The sequence below is a fragment of the Stegostoma tigrinum genome, chromosome 39 (assembly GCF_030684315.1).
Source record: "Stegostoma tigrinum isolate sSteTig4 chromosome 39, sSteTig4.hap1, whole genome shotgun sequence".
NCBI classification, from domain to species: Eukaryota; Metazoa; Chordata; class Chondrichthyes; order Orectolobiformes; family Stegostomatidae; genus Stegostoma; species Stegostoma tigrinum.
The window spans coordinates 5,536,198-5,549,466 of record NC_081392.1 but is presented as its reverse complement, the minus strand read 5'-3'; the positions used below and the strand labels follow the sequence as shown (position 1 = coordinate 5,549,466).

The 13,269-nt window shown below is 46.4% G+C and overlaps 1 protein-coding gene across 8 annotated transcripts in view; it reads right to left on the bottom strand.

The window, feature by feature from the left end:
- rasgrp4 (RAS guanyl releasing protein 4) overlaps positions 1–13,269 on the bottom strand; it is a 157,310-nt gene that overhangs the window by 70,620 nt on the left and 73,421 nt on the right. The window contains exon 1 of one of the 8 annotated variants that reach the window (XM_059640979.1): positions 3,078–3,125. The exons of the other annotated variants lie outside the window; for them this stretch is intronic. The gene's annotated coding sequence lies outside the window, so the exon portion shown is untranslated. Of the gene's footprint in view, positions 1–3,077; positions 3,126–13,269 lie in introns of those variants that run through there. 8 annotated transcript variants of the gene reach the window in all.

Sequence of the window (13,269 nt, the reverse complement as noted above, 5' to 3'; positions counted from 1 at the left end):
TGTGCAAATTAGGGTGGTTTGGCCATGCTAAATTGCCCCACAGTAGCCAAGGGGGTGTGCAGGCTAGGTGGGCTAACCTTACAGGGATAGGGTGTGGGTCGAGGAGGGATGCTCTTCAGTGGATTGATGGGCTGAATGGCGTGATTCCACGCTTATAGGAATTCTATGGCTAAACAGCTGAGGAGAGCAGGGAGTCGGATTGAGGGCAGGGACAGTCCGAAGTGATGGATCTTGGGCCCTGATTGTAAGATGGGAAGCGGGTTTCAGAGTGGGGAGAGGGAGCTGGTGCTTTCTGACCATTTATCAGGACCTCCTGGATTAGACCGTAAGACATAGGAGCAGAAATTAGGTCATTCAGCCCATCAAGTCTGCTCCATATAAGTTCCTCAACCCCATTCTCCTGCTTTCTCCCTGTAACCTTTGATCCTCTTGATAATCAAAAACCTATCCATCTCAGTCTTAAACATAGCCCTTCCCACCTCCATCTGCCCGCCATATTTCTCAAAGCCTGGGAGAGCCATTGACAATGTTTAGTCAAAAGGAGGGAGATGTTGGTGAGGAGTGCTTTGCAGGGTTATCAGGACTGTTTGCATCTATTAGCTCTGGTATCTTGGCCAACTCTAGGTGGTCTGTCCAATTTCATTCCTTAAATCAGAATTCACCACGGTTTGATACAATGAAGCAGCTGGGTCAGCGTTGTGACTATGGGCCATGTTGGCTGTGGCACTGGAGTCATATGTAGGCCAGATCGTGTAAGGATGGCAGATTTCCTTCCCTAAAGGGCATTAGTGAAGCAAATTGTAGAGCCACGGTTATGAAGGTGGTGATGTTATGGTGCCTGTGTGGTCACTTGACCATGAACCCAAAGGCTCACACAAATCACTTTCGGGATGGTCAGTTCAAACCCCAACAGAGCAGGGGGTGAAATTTGAACCCAGTTCACAAATCTGGAATTAATAGCCTTGATTAATGTTTAAACGACTATCGACTCCCTCATCAATCATTGCCCTTCCATTGATGCCAAGTCTCTGGATTGTTTCAAGAAAGAGATGGATAGAACTCTTAAAGATAGTGGAAGCAAGGGTTATGGGGATAAGGCAGGAACAGGATACTGATTGTGGATGATCAGCCATGATCATAATGAATGGTGGTGCTGGCTCAAAGGGCCGAATGGCCTACTCCTGCACCTATTGTCCATTGTCTATTGTCTCAAAAATCAGAACTGAGCGAGTTTGAGTCCACTTAGAATTTTACCCTCTCCTCTAAGGAGCGAGCCACTGTATATAGGAGTTAGGATTTCAGACTGGAGATCTGTGACAAGCGGTGCATGGCAAGGTTCGGGGCTGGGTCCACTGCTTTTTGTCATTTATATAAACAGTTTCGTATAAATATAGGGGCTATGGTTAGTAAGTTTGTAGATGGCACCAAAATTAGTGTTGTAGTAAACAGTGAAGAAGATTCCCTCAGAGTACTTTGATGGGGTGGGCCAATGGGCCGAGAAGTGGCAAAAGGGGTTTAATTTAGATAAATGTGAGGTGTTGCACTTTGGTAAGGCAAATCAGGGTGGGGCTTATACAGTTAATGGTAGGGGCCTGGGACTGAACAGAGAGATCTTGGAGTGCAGGTACACAGTTCTTTGAAAGTGGAGTTCCAGGTAGACAGGGCGGTGAGGAAGGTGTTTGGTACGCTTACCATTACTGGCCAATGTGTTGTGTAGAGGAGTTGGGACATCATGTTGTAGCTGTGCAAGACATTGTTTAGGGCTACTTTTGGAATACTGTGTTCAATTCTGGTCCCTCAGCTATAGGAAAGATGTTGTTTATTGAAAGGGTAGAGAAAAGATTTACAAGGATGTTGATGGGGGCAGGATTTGAGTTATAAAGAGGGGCTGAATAGCCTGGGACTATTTTCCCTGGAGCATCGGAGCTGAGGGATGATTTTATAGGGTTTACAAAATCATGAGGGGCATAGATAGGGTGAATAGCCAAGGTCTTCCCCAGGCTGGGGGAGTCCAAAACCAGAGGGGCATGGGTTTAAGGTGAGAGGGGAATGATTTAAAAGGGACCTGAGGGGCAACATTTTCACACAGAGGGTGGTGCATGTATGGAATGAGCTGCCAGAGGAAGTGGTGGAGGCTGGTACAATAGCAACATTTAAAAGGCATGTGGATGGGTACATGAATAGGAAGGGATTAGAGGGATATGGGCCAAATGCTGGCAAATGGGACTAGATTAATTTAGGATATCTGGTCAGCATGGATAATTTGAACTGAAGGGTCTGTTTCTGTGCTTTATGATTCTATGATTAAGTCCATTTAATTTATTCTTTCAATCTGTACACATTCTCCTAGAACTGCTGTGTATTTCTGTGGTGAGCGTGTTCTGGGTCATACCTCAGAGGACTTCACTGGCAGGAGTACAAGTGGGATATCCTCACTTTATGAAAGGTAACATATAAATGGAGGTTCTATCACGCGCTGTTATCCACTCACACAACTTTTGTGCACTGGCTTGGAAAAGATGTGAAGAGGGTTAGCAGTCTGACACTGGGGGATGTTATGCTCAGTTTAAAACAATTGAGGGACCTTTATTCTGTATCTAACCCCGCTCTGTCCCTATCCTGGAAGTGTTGATGGGGCCAGCGCACAGAGAGCTCACCTCTGTATCTAGCTCCGTGCTGGGAGTGTCTGATGGGCACACTGTTGAAGAGGCTTTACTTTAAGTAAAGAGTTTGAGAGAGTACAGGGGATTTTATTTTGTGTCTAACCCTATGCTGTACATGCATGTTTTTGATTAATGGGTAGAGAGAGTTACACTATATGTTGAAACCTGAGCTGTATCTGTACTGGAAGTTTCTGATGGGACAGTGTAGAAGGAGCTTTACCCTGTTAAGGGGAGGCAATGGCTATTTTCACCTAGCTATTGACCAAGAGACCCAGGTTCAATCCCTACCATAGTGCATTGGTGTAATTTCAATTCATTAAAAATCTGGGATTACAAATCGAATCTATTGCCAATTGTTGGAAAAACCCATCTAGTTCACTAATGTCCTTTAGGGAAGGAAACTGCCATCCTTACCTGGTCTGGGTGATACATGGCTGATTCTGGGCAATAAATGCTGGCCTGGCCATTTTCCCCGAATGGATGTTAAAGAAAAGGATCCCATTTTGCTTTCTGAGCCAACAATCTTGTATCAGGATTGGATATTCTATTGTCACATGGGAATCTCAGACAGCAGGTAGCTCCCAATAAGCATTTCAGGCAAAAAAAAACCAACACGTTAAAAATGATGCTGAAAGTTGTGAGGATCATTGATAAGAACAGATGGACAAAGGTTGTTTCCATTGACCGAGCAGTCATTAACCATGGGACAACAATCAACGACAACAGGCAGAAGATTTGGAAGATGAGGAGAATTCCTTACTCATAGCCTTGCTGGGTAGGCATTCTCAAATCATACAATGGCTACAGCACAGCAAGAGGCCATTCTGACCCTTTGTTTGGTCCTGGTTCTCGATAAGAGCAACTCGCCTAGCTCTCTCCACCAAATTGGCCAAGACCCGGAAACCTTTCGAACTAAGAGTCTCCCAATCGCCCTGAGAGGGCATCAGAAGCAGGTTTAGTTTTAAATGTACAGTTGGGTAAATATTTGAACACTGCGGATACTTGCAGGCTTTGGGGGAAAAGAAAGTACAGGCAGAGGGCAACAAAGCGGATGGAGCGAATAAAAGCACTGTGGGATGAAGGGACTCCTTCCAGGCGTGTGGTTCACCGCTACTTTGCGGAAGAGTGGGGAAGGGGGAATAGGTGAGATCTTTCCATGGTTTACCATGCTCGGAATAGACTCCATGGTGTCTCGTTTCTCAGAGTGAGTCAATCTCTCAGGAAATGTATGTTTCAATCTTGTCAGTAAGCTGTCATTATTGAAAGGTGTTCCTGGAAATCTCTGTCAGCCCAGCCTGAATTACTCTTGGCTGATCTGCCTATTTGCTACAAACACACCAAAGCTCTGTTTGAGTGACTGGGACCCACATCATAGGGGAGGTGACGGCCGAGCGGTATTATCGCTGGACTATTAATCCAAGGACCCAGATAATGTTCTGGGCTTCCGGGTTTGAATCCTGCCATGGCAGATGGAATTTGAATTCAATAAGTATCTGGAATTAAGAGTCAAACGATGGCCGTGAATCCATTGTCAATTGTTGGAGAAAAACACATCTGGCTCACTAATGCCCTTCAGGGAAGGAAATGGCCATCCTTACCTGGTCTGGCCTACATGCGACTCCAGACCCACAGCAATGTGACTGATTCTGAACTGCCCTCTGGGCAATTAGGGAGAGACAATAAATGCTGCCTGGCCCAAGACAGCGTCGTCCCATGAATGAATTTTAAAAAATCATACAGGTATCTCCCATCCAAAAGATACAGCATTCACCATCAAAGCACTGAATGAAAGAGATGCATCCTCCACACGAGGATGACATTAGGACAAAGGACTTGGGCTGGATTTTGACCATTTGACGCTTTGAGCTTTCTCTGTAATTCGTTAAGAACATGGCCAATTCAGTTTGGTCTCAGTTCAGTTGTGGAATGTTTTTGAAGGTCTTCCCATGTGGTTAAGATCACTCTCTCAGGCATACCCTTGTCATCTTACCAGGACAAGGTCAGGGAGATAGTATTTTCACTACACTGGCAATCTAGAGTTGCAGATTAATGCGCAAGTTCATAATCCCACCATCACACATACAGAACTTGATGTTAATTAGTGAATCTGGAATCAAAAGCCAGTCTAATGGAAAACATTGTGATCAAAACTTCATCTGGTTCATCAATATTTTTAGCGGCCGTACTCTGCCTATATGCATCTCCAGACCCAGTCCCGAAAATGGCCGGAGAAAAACCCTCAGTTGAATCAACTACAAAATCTTCTAAAAGCAATGGAACCAGACAGATCAATACAGCGACTGGAAATGACAAACAAACACAGCCCTGTTTGACCCTGCAAAGTCCTCCTCACTAACATCTGGGGGTTAGTGCCAACTCTGGAAGGGCTGTCTCACAGACCAGTCAAGCAACAGCCTGACGCAGTCTTACTCACAGAATCATATCTTACTGCTATCCCCAGATATATCCTGTCCCTAACGCAGGACAGACCCAGCAGAGCGGGCGGCACAGTGGTATGCAGTCAGGAGGGTGTTGCTCTGGGAGACCTCAACATTGACTCTGGACCCCATGAAGTCTCATGGCTTCAGGTTAAACACGGGCAAGGAAACCTCCTGCTGATCACCACATACCATCCTCCCTCAGCTGATGAATCAGTACTCCTCCATGGTGAACAACACTTGGAGGAAGCACTGAGGATGGCAAGGGCACAAAATGTACTCTGGGTGGGGGATTTCAACGCCCACCACCAAGAGTGGCTCAGCAGCAGCACCACTGATCGAGCTGGTCAGGTCCTAAAGGACAGAGCTGCTAGACTGGGTCCGTGGTGGTTGGTGAGGGAACCAACAAGAGGGAAAAACATACTTGACCTCATCCTTACCAATCTTCAGCTGCATCTGTCCATGACAGTGTGGGTAAGAGTGACTATCACACAGTCCTTTTGGAGAGGAAGTCCTGCTTTCACATTGAGAACAACTTCCATCGTGTTGTGTGACACTATCACCGTGCTAACTGGGACAGATTTTGCACAGATCTAGCAATTCAAGACTGGGTGTCCATGAGGTGCTGTGGACCATTAACAGCAGCAGAATTTTACTCCAGCACAACCTGTAACCTCACGGCCCGGCATATCCCCCACTCAACCATTATCATCAAGCCAGGGGATTAACCCTGGTTCAATGGACACTGCAGGAGGGCATGCCAGGGGCAGCACCAGGCATACCTGAAGATAAGGTATCAACCTGGTGAAGCTACCAAACAGGAAAACTTGCGCACCAAACAGCAAAAGCAGCAAGTGTTAGAGCTGAACGATCCCACAACCAATGGATCAGGCCTAAGCTCTGCCGTCCTGTCACATCCAGTCGTGAATGGTGGTGGGCAACCCTTGATCTCCATTGATAGTGATGTGAAATGGCACTTACTCAACAATAACCTTCCCCATTATATTCGGTTTTGGGCTCTGCCAGAACCACTCAGCTCCTGACTTTGTTACAGGCTTGGTCCAAATACAGACAAAAGAGGCCCATATGTGGCAGCTTTGTCATCCAGGAGCCCAAATAACTCTAAGTTACCACTGGGTAACCTCTCCACTTGTTGGAGTCACACCTGGCACAGGATGATGGTTGCGATTGGTGAAGGTCAGTCGTCTCAGCTCCAGGGCTTCAAGGCCCATTTGTGACCACATATGATATCAAAGAACCCTAGCAAATTTCAAGTTATTGGGAACTGGGGAAAACTTTGCTGGTCATATTTAGAACATGGAAAGATGGTCATTGTATATGGAGGTCAGGACATCTCTGCAGGAGTTCCTTATCGTAGTGTCCTAGGCTCCAACAATCTCCAGCTGCTTCATCAATGACCTGCTCTCCATCATTAAGTCAGAAATCAGAATGGTGGCAAAAGATAGACACTTCCTGAAGATATCTCACTGCCCGGTTGAATGAAGATTTTACTCAATATTTTGACATAAGCTTGGTTTTCCAGCACCTCAATGACCTCTCCATGGGGGTATTTATGTTCTGTTAGTTCTGTCATGATGATGCCACTCAACTCCATGGACATAACTGCCAGGCCATGTGTTTGTGGATAATTTGTGTGAATGGTGTAGGTTCAGCCCTTGGAGGAAACTAACCTACCACCTTCATCCGAGTTCCCCTTGACAAATATGAGTTCCTGTTAATTTGAGGAAGCTAATTCTGATTCTTTTTCTGTCTGGCACACTTAATGCAAATACTGACTCCAACCTGATTCCCAATCAAATCTGACACGCCCCAATCTGACTCTGATCTGACCACTCCCCTCCAACCTAATGCCAACTATGCCCCCGGCCTCAAATCCCACTCTGACCCTTGATTTGACCTCCCTCCTCTGCCACAGCCAATCTGACTTCAACCCAATTCCAATCTGACCCAAGCCCACACCAACTGACCCCAACCCAAGCCTTGAAGATCCCGGAATTATTTAGATGAGGCCGTGTCCTTAGGTTCAACCTCGCTCCAAGATCCTCATGCACAGTGCCCAGGAACCTTTCCCACTTCCCCTTGCCACAATAATAATCTCCCTTTGGCACTTTATAACCGCCCATTGGCTCCCTCCCCACTTCCTCTTGGTACACTTCCTATTGCCCTTTCGCGTCCTTATAACCTCCCCCGGAACCCTACTCACCTCCCTGTGCCCTTCTTACTGTCCCTTGCTATTCTACCCACCTCCCCTTGGCTCCTTTCCTACTACTCCATTGGCACTCTACCCACCTCCCCTTGGCTCCTTTCCTACTACCCCATTGTCACTCTACCCACCTCCCTTTGACCCTCAACATGATCCCAAACCCATCATGGAAGAACCTTGCGTCTTGTACTTTCTTCCAAGAAATGGCTGTTCCCCCAAGATATCACACAAAGCTACTCCTGGCACTGGTCATCCCAAAGGTTGAATGCCACCTGTCATTGACCTAGACTTAGAATCCTAACAGTGTGGAATCAGGCCATTTGGCCCAATAGGTCCACACTGCCCCTCCAAAGGGCACCTCCTAACCCACAATTCTCATGTCTAACCCACTTAACCTAAACATCCCTGGGCACTATGGATAATTTAGAAAGGCCAATCCACCCTAAGCTGCACATCTTTGGACTGTGGGAGGAAACCCACGCAGACATGGGGGAGAATGTGTAAACTCCACACAGACAGTTGCCTGAGGGTAGAATCGAACCCAGGTCCCTGGTGCTGTGAGGCTGCAGTGCCTATCACTGAGCCACCATAATAACTGTTGAGGAGTGAGGGGGAGCTATTAGTACAAGTAAACTGGGGTCTCCAGGTTAATGGCTTGGAAAACAGCCTAAAATCCCACCATTAGGCAACTGATGGAATTTTAATTTTTGAGCATAAGCTGAGACGAGATGGCACGGTGGCTCAGTGGTTAGCACCGCTGCCTCACAGGACCAGGGACCTGGGTTCAATTCCACCTTCAGGCAACTGTCTGTGTGGAGTTTGCACATTCTCCCCGTGTCTGTGTGGGTTTCCTCCAGGTGCTCCGGTTTCTTCCCAAAGTCCAAAGATGTGCAGGTTAGAGTGAATTGGCTATGGGGAATGCAGGTGTTAGGGGGTGCACACAGGTGGGATGCTCTTCAGAGGGTAGGTGTATACTTGATGGGTTGAATAGGCTCTTTCTACACTGTAGGGCTTCTATGAAAATTAGTACCAGTAGTAATTGTGGGAAAAAAGCCCCATTTGGTTCACTAATTCCCGGCTTGGATTGAGGATTGGCTGTCTGACAGAAGGCAGAGAGTTGGGATAAAAGGCTCTTTTTCGGAATGGCAACCGGTGACGAGTGGTGTCCCGCAGGGTTCAGTGTTGGGGCCGCAGCTGTTCACCTTACGTATTAATGATCTGGATGAAGGGACTGGGGGCATTCTGGCGAAGTTTGCCGATGATACGAAGATAGGTGGACAGGAAGGTAGTACTGAGGAGGTGGGGAGGCTGCAGAAAGATTTAGACAGTTTAGGAGAGTGTTCCAGGAAATGGCTGATGAAATTCAATGTGAGTAAATGCGAGGTTTTGCACTTTGGAAAAAAGAATACAGGCATGGTCTATTTTCTAAACAGTGAGAAAATTCGCAAATCAGAAGCACAAAGGGATCTGGGAGTGTTGGTCCAGGATTCTGTAAAGGTTAAGTTGCTGGTACAGTCTGTGATTAAGACAGCGAATGTAATGTTGTCGTTTATCTCAAGAGGGTTGGAATATAAAAGCAGCGATGTGCTTCTGAAGCTTTATAAGGCTCTAGTTAGGCCCCATTTAGCATACTGTGTCCAATTTTGGGCCCCACCCGTCAGGAAGGACATACTAGCCCTGGAGCGTGTCCAGCGGAGATTCACACGGATGATCCCTGGAATGGTAGGTTTAACGTATGATGAACAGCTAAGGATCCTGAGATTGTATTCATTAGAGTTTAGAAGATTGAGGGGAGATCTAATAGAAACTTACAAGATAATGTATGGCTTAGAAGGGGTGGACGCTAGGAAGTTGTTTCCGTTAGGCGGGGAGAGTGGGACCCGTGGGCACAGCCTTAAAATTAGAGGGGGTAAACTTAAAACTGAAATGAGATGACATTTCTTCAGCCAGAGAGTGGTGGGCTTGTGGAATTCATGCCACGGAGTGCAGCGGAGGCCGGGACGTTGGATGCCTTCAAGGCAGAGATCGACAAATTCTTGATCTCAGAAGGAATCAAGGGCTACGGGGAGAGTGCAGGGAAGTGGAGTTGAAATGCCCATCAGCCATGATTTAATTGGCGGAGTGGACTTGATAGGCCGAATGGCCTTACTTCCACTCCCATGTCTTATGGTCTTATGGTCTAATGTCTTTTAGGGAGGGAAATCTGTCATCCTTACCCAGTCTGGCCTACATGTGACTCCAGACCAACAGCAATGTGGTTGACTCTTATCTGCCCTTAAAGGGCAATTTGGAGCAATAAATACTGAATGCACTCACAGCAGTACAGAATTGAAAAAAAGACATCTACAATCATGTTTGAGGTTGAAGAGAGGATGTAAGATGAGTGTGGGCACAGCAGGAGGCATAAATACGACTGAGGTGGTCCAAAGATGTGTTGTACAAATTAGTGTTTTGGTTTTTGTTTGGGCATTTATAGCTCGTCTCCAGGTGCCCCCTTGGGAAGGTGGGGGCGAGCTGCCTGCTTGAACCGCTGCAGTCCATGTGCTGTGGGTTGACTCACAATGCCCCGAGGGAGGGAATTCCAGGATTTTGACCCGGCGACACTGAAGGACCAGGGATATATTTCCAAGCCAGGATGGTGAGCGGCGACATATCAGTGGTACATCCTGGCAATGGTACCACAACAGCCAAGTGGGGAGCAATTGACTGCGGGCATTCTGGAAAAGGCGTGATGGGAACTGACAGAAACAAGGATTTGGCATCTTCCGTCAATGACCAAAATATGAGGTAGCCATTCACACAAAATGCAAAGACCGCGAGTTTCCAAGGTAGTCTCTCAATGACCTTTCTTCCCAAAGACGGCCCCACAATGGAACAAGCTGCCCAAGGAACTAATCAGGGCCCACATCCCTCAAAAACCTCAGGCGCCATCTTTAGGCTACTCCTTCTCATCACCGGGATGGTCAGTACTGGCGGCTGAGGATCTGGTTTAGCCCACGAACAATGAAAATGCTGGCCGGACAACTTTGTGCTGCCAACGAAACCAAATGAGGAGTTGCAGCTGGATGGAAAAGTGCTAACAGGGAGATTGAGTTCTGACGGATTTTCAAGAGTGAGGGAATGGTTTAAGGAAGATTAACAAATCCACAGCTGAGGATCTCCAGCAGCAGAGGAGCTGGGGCAGGGGAGGTACTGGGCAAATGGAGATTATGTCAAAAGTTCAGGCCCACGACTGTGTGAGTGAGTTTGACATCTCAACCAGGCAGCCAGGGAAACGCTGAGCCAGGCTGAGATGTGAACTCACACAAGTGAGAGGAATAGGAGTCACTGAATGCATCTTCCAACATCCACCTTTTGCCTACTCGAGGCCGCAAGGCAGACTTAGAGTCAAACCCATTTTCTGAGACACAGATCTTAGAGGGAGGCGGAGAGAAGGAGAAAGAGCAGTCATGAGAGGCAATTTTAAAAAATGTAGTCTCTATAAACCTTTTAGAGACATACAGCTTGGAAACAGACCTTTTGATCCAAATCATCAGTACCAGCCATCCATCCCAACCTGATCTAGTCCCATTTTCCAGCATTCGGCCCATCTCCCTCTAAACCTGAAACCTCGACCCCTGTAGTTTTGGAGTTCCCCCACAATGGGGAAAAAAGACCTCGGCTATTCATCCTCTCCATGCTCCTCATGATTTTATCAACCTCTATAAGGTCACCCCTCAGCCTACGACACTCCAAGGAACAAAGCCCCAGCCTAAAGAACCTCTCTCTATAGCTCAAAGCCTCCCACCCCAACAAACATCCAAGTAAATCCTCTCTGCGACCTTTACAGGTTTAACACCATTCTTCTTCCAGTAGGGAGAGCAGAATTGAACGCAGTATTCCAAAAAGTGGTCTCACCAATGTCCTGTACCGCCACAATATGACCTCCCAACTCCTACACTCAATGCACTGACCTTTGAAGGCAAGCATGCCAAACACCTTCTTCACTGTCCTGTCTATCTGTGACTCCACCTGCAGGGAACTATGAGCCTGCACTTCTAGGTCTTTTTGTTCAGCAACACCCTCCGTGGGTCTTCCATGAAGGTCCTGCCCTGGTTAGCCTTGCAAAATGCAACCTCTCACATTTATCTAAACTAAACTCCATCTGCCATTCCTCAGCCCATTGGCCAAACTGATCAAGGTCCCAATTTTCTTTGCTGTCGATTACACCTCCAATTTTGGTGTCACCTGCAAACTTACTAACCGTACCTCCAATGTTCACATCCAAATCATTTATATAAATCACAAAAAACTGTGCACCTCTTGAAATGTGAAAGAAGCTTGCAATCTAAAAATCTAGTCCCTCAACAAATGAAATAAAGTCCTGACTTCTTCATGCTTCAGCGTGTTACTGATAAGGCTGGCATTTGTTACCCAACCCTAGCTGCCCTCAAACTGACTCGTTCTGTCATTTCAGGGGGCAGTTAAGAGTCGGCCACTTTGCTGTAGGTCTGGAGACACGCGTAGGCTGGACTGAGATAAGGACAGCAGAATTCCCTCCCTATAAGGCATTAGCGAATCAAATATGTGTTCAACAAAAATACTTTTGTGGTCATCATTAATAAGACTAGCACTCAATTCAGATTTATGAATTGAATTTCAAATTCTACCCACAGCCAAGGTGGGATTTGAACCCATATTGCCCGAAAATGTGTCTCCTCATATTACCTTATACTTTCACTTTCCCACACACTACAAACTTTTGCAAAGGGAACATCAACTACTTGACTGTAAAAAGGCACCTTTACATGTCCGAAGATATAATTAAGAGAAAGGCAATGCAAGTTTATTTTTCTAAAATGATACTGCTTGGAAAATGGGTCCCCAAAAGAAATGATTTAATTTGAAACCATTACCTTACGCACAGATCCTCAACAAAACACTTTTTGTTACATTATCAGACAACTGACTGTGTGTGAAAATAAAAATCCAACGGCCATGGGAAATAACCCAGCGTTTGAAATCCTTGAGAAAAGACAACAATCTTCATGACAAACCAACTCGAACTGCAAACTTTAGCCAGCTCTATTAAACCGTCGTCCCTGATTAGCTCCAGGTAACCGAGTGCACCTGTCTATATTCACCTCTGCAGAGTCCAGCTCTACTGGGGAATGGGGAAATGAGAGGAAACTGACAGACCTCTGCACTGCAGCTTTTCCAAGTTATACATCTCCCCAGCCTCTGGCTGTACTTTGCAAGAATATTAATTTGCAGAGTGTACACGGTTGCGGACCAGTTTAAAAGCTTCTGTTAATAATTAGTCAAACATGAAAGCTTTGAGCAGTTCTCTCTGTGACTGTGGTCTGCCCCTTTTCTCTCTCCCCTCCCCAGATAGCCACAGCTCTGATACATTGATTCAGCTCCTTGTCTAAGCCATGCACAATTACATTTTAAATAAAATCAGTCTCATACTGATACACATACACACACTTGCATTCACACACCTCACACACATGTACATACAAACAGACACAGTCTCACACATTCAGACACACACTCACACTCACTCACAGAGACACATCACATCACATACAGCCACTCCCACCCATGCACACAATTCACACAAACATCCGCTCTCACATTCTCGTACACACACGTACAACACAGTCCTGTTCATGCACGCGCACACACACACGCGCGCGCACACACGTCCTCATACAACCACTCACACAAAAAGACACATCACACACAGACAATCCCACTCATGCGCAGAGATATTCACACAAACATCCGCTCTCACACGCACAAACATACAACCCATTCCCACTTACTCTCTCTCACGCACACGTACACTCTCACCCACACACATACATTCACAGACACCAGCTCACAAATACACACAGACTCCTGCTTGTACAGACACACACCTGCTCACACCACAAATATATATTCTTACACATGCACA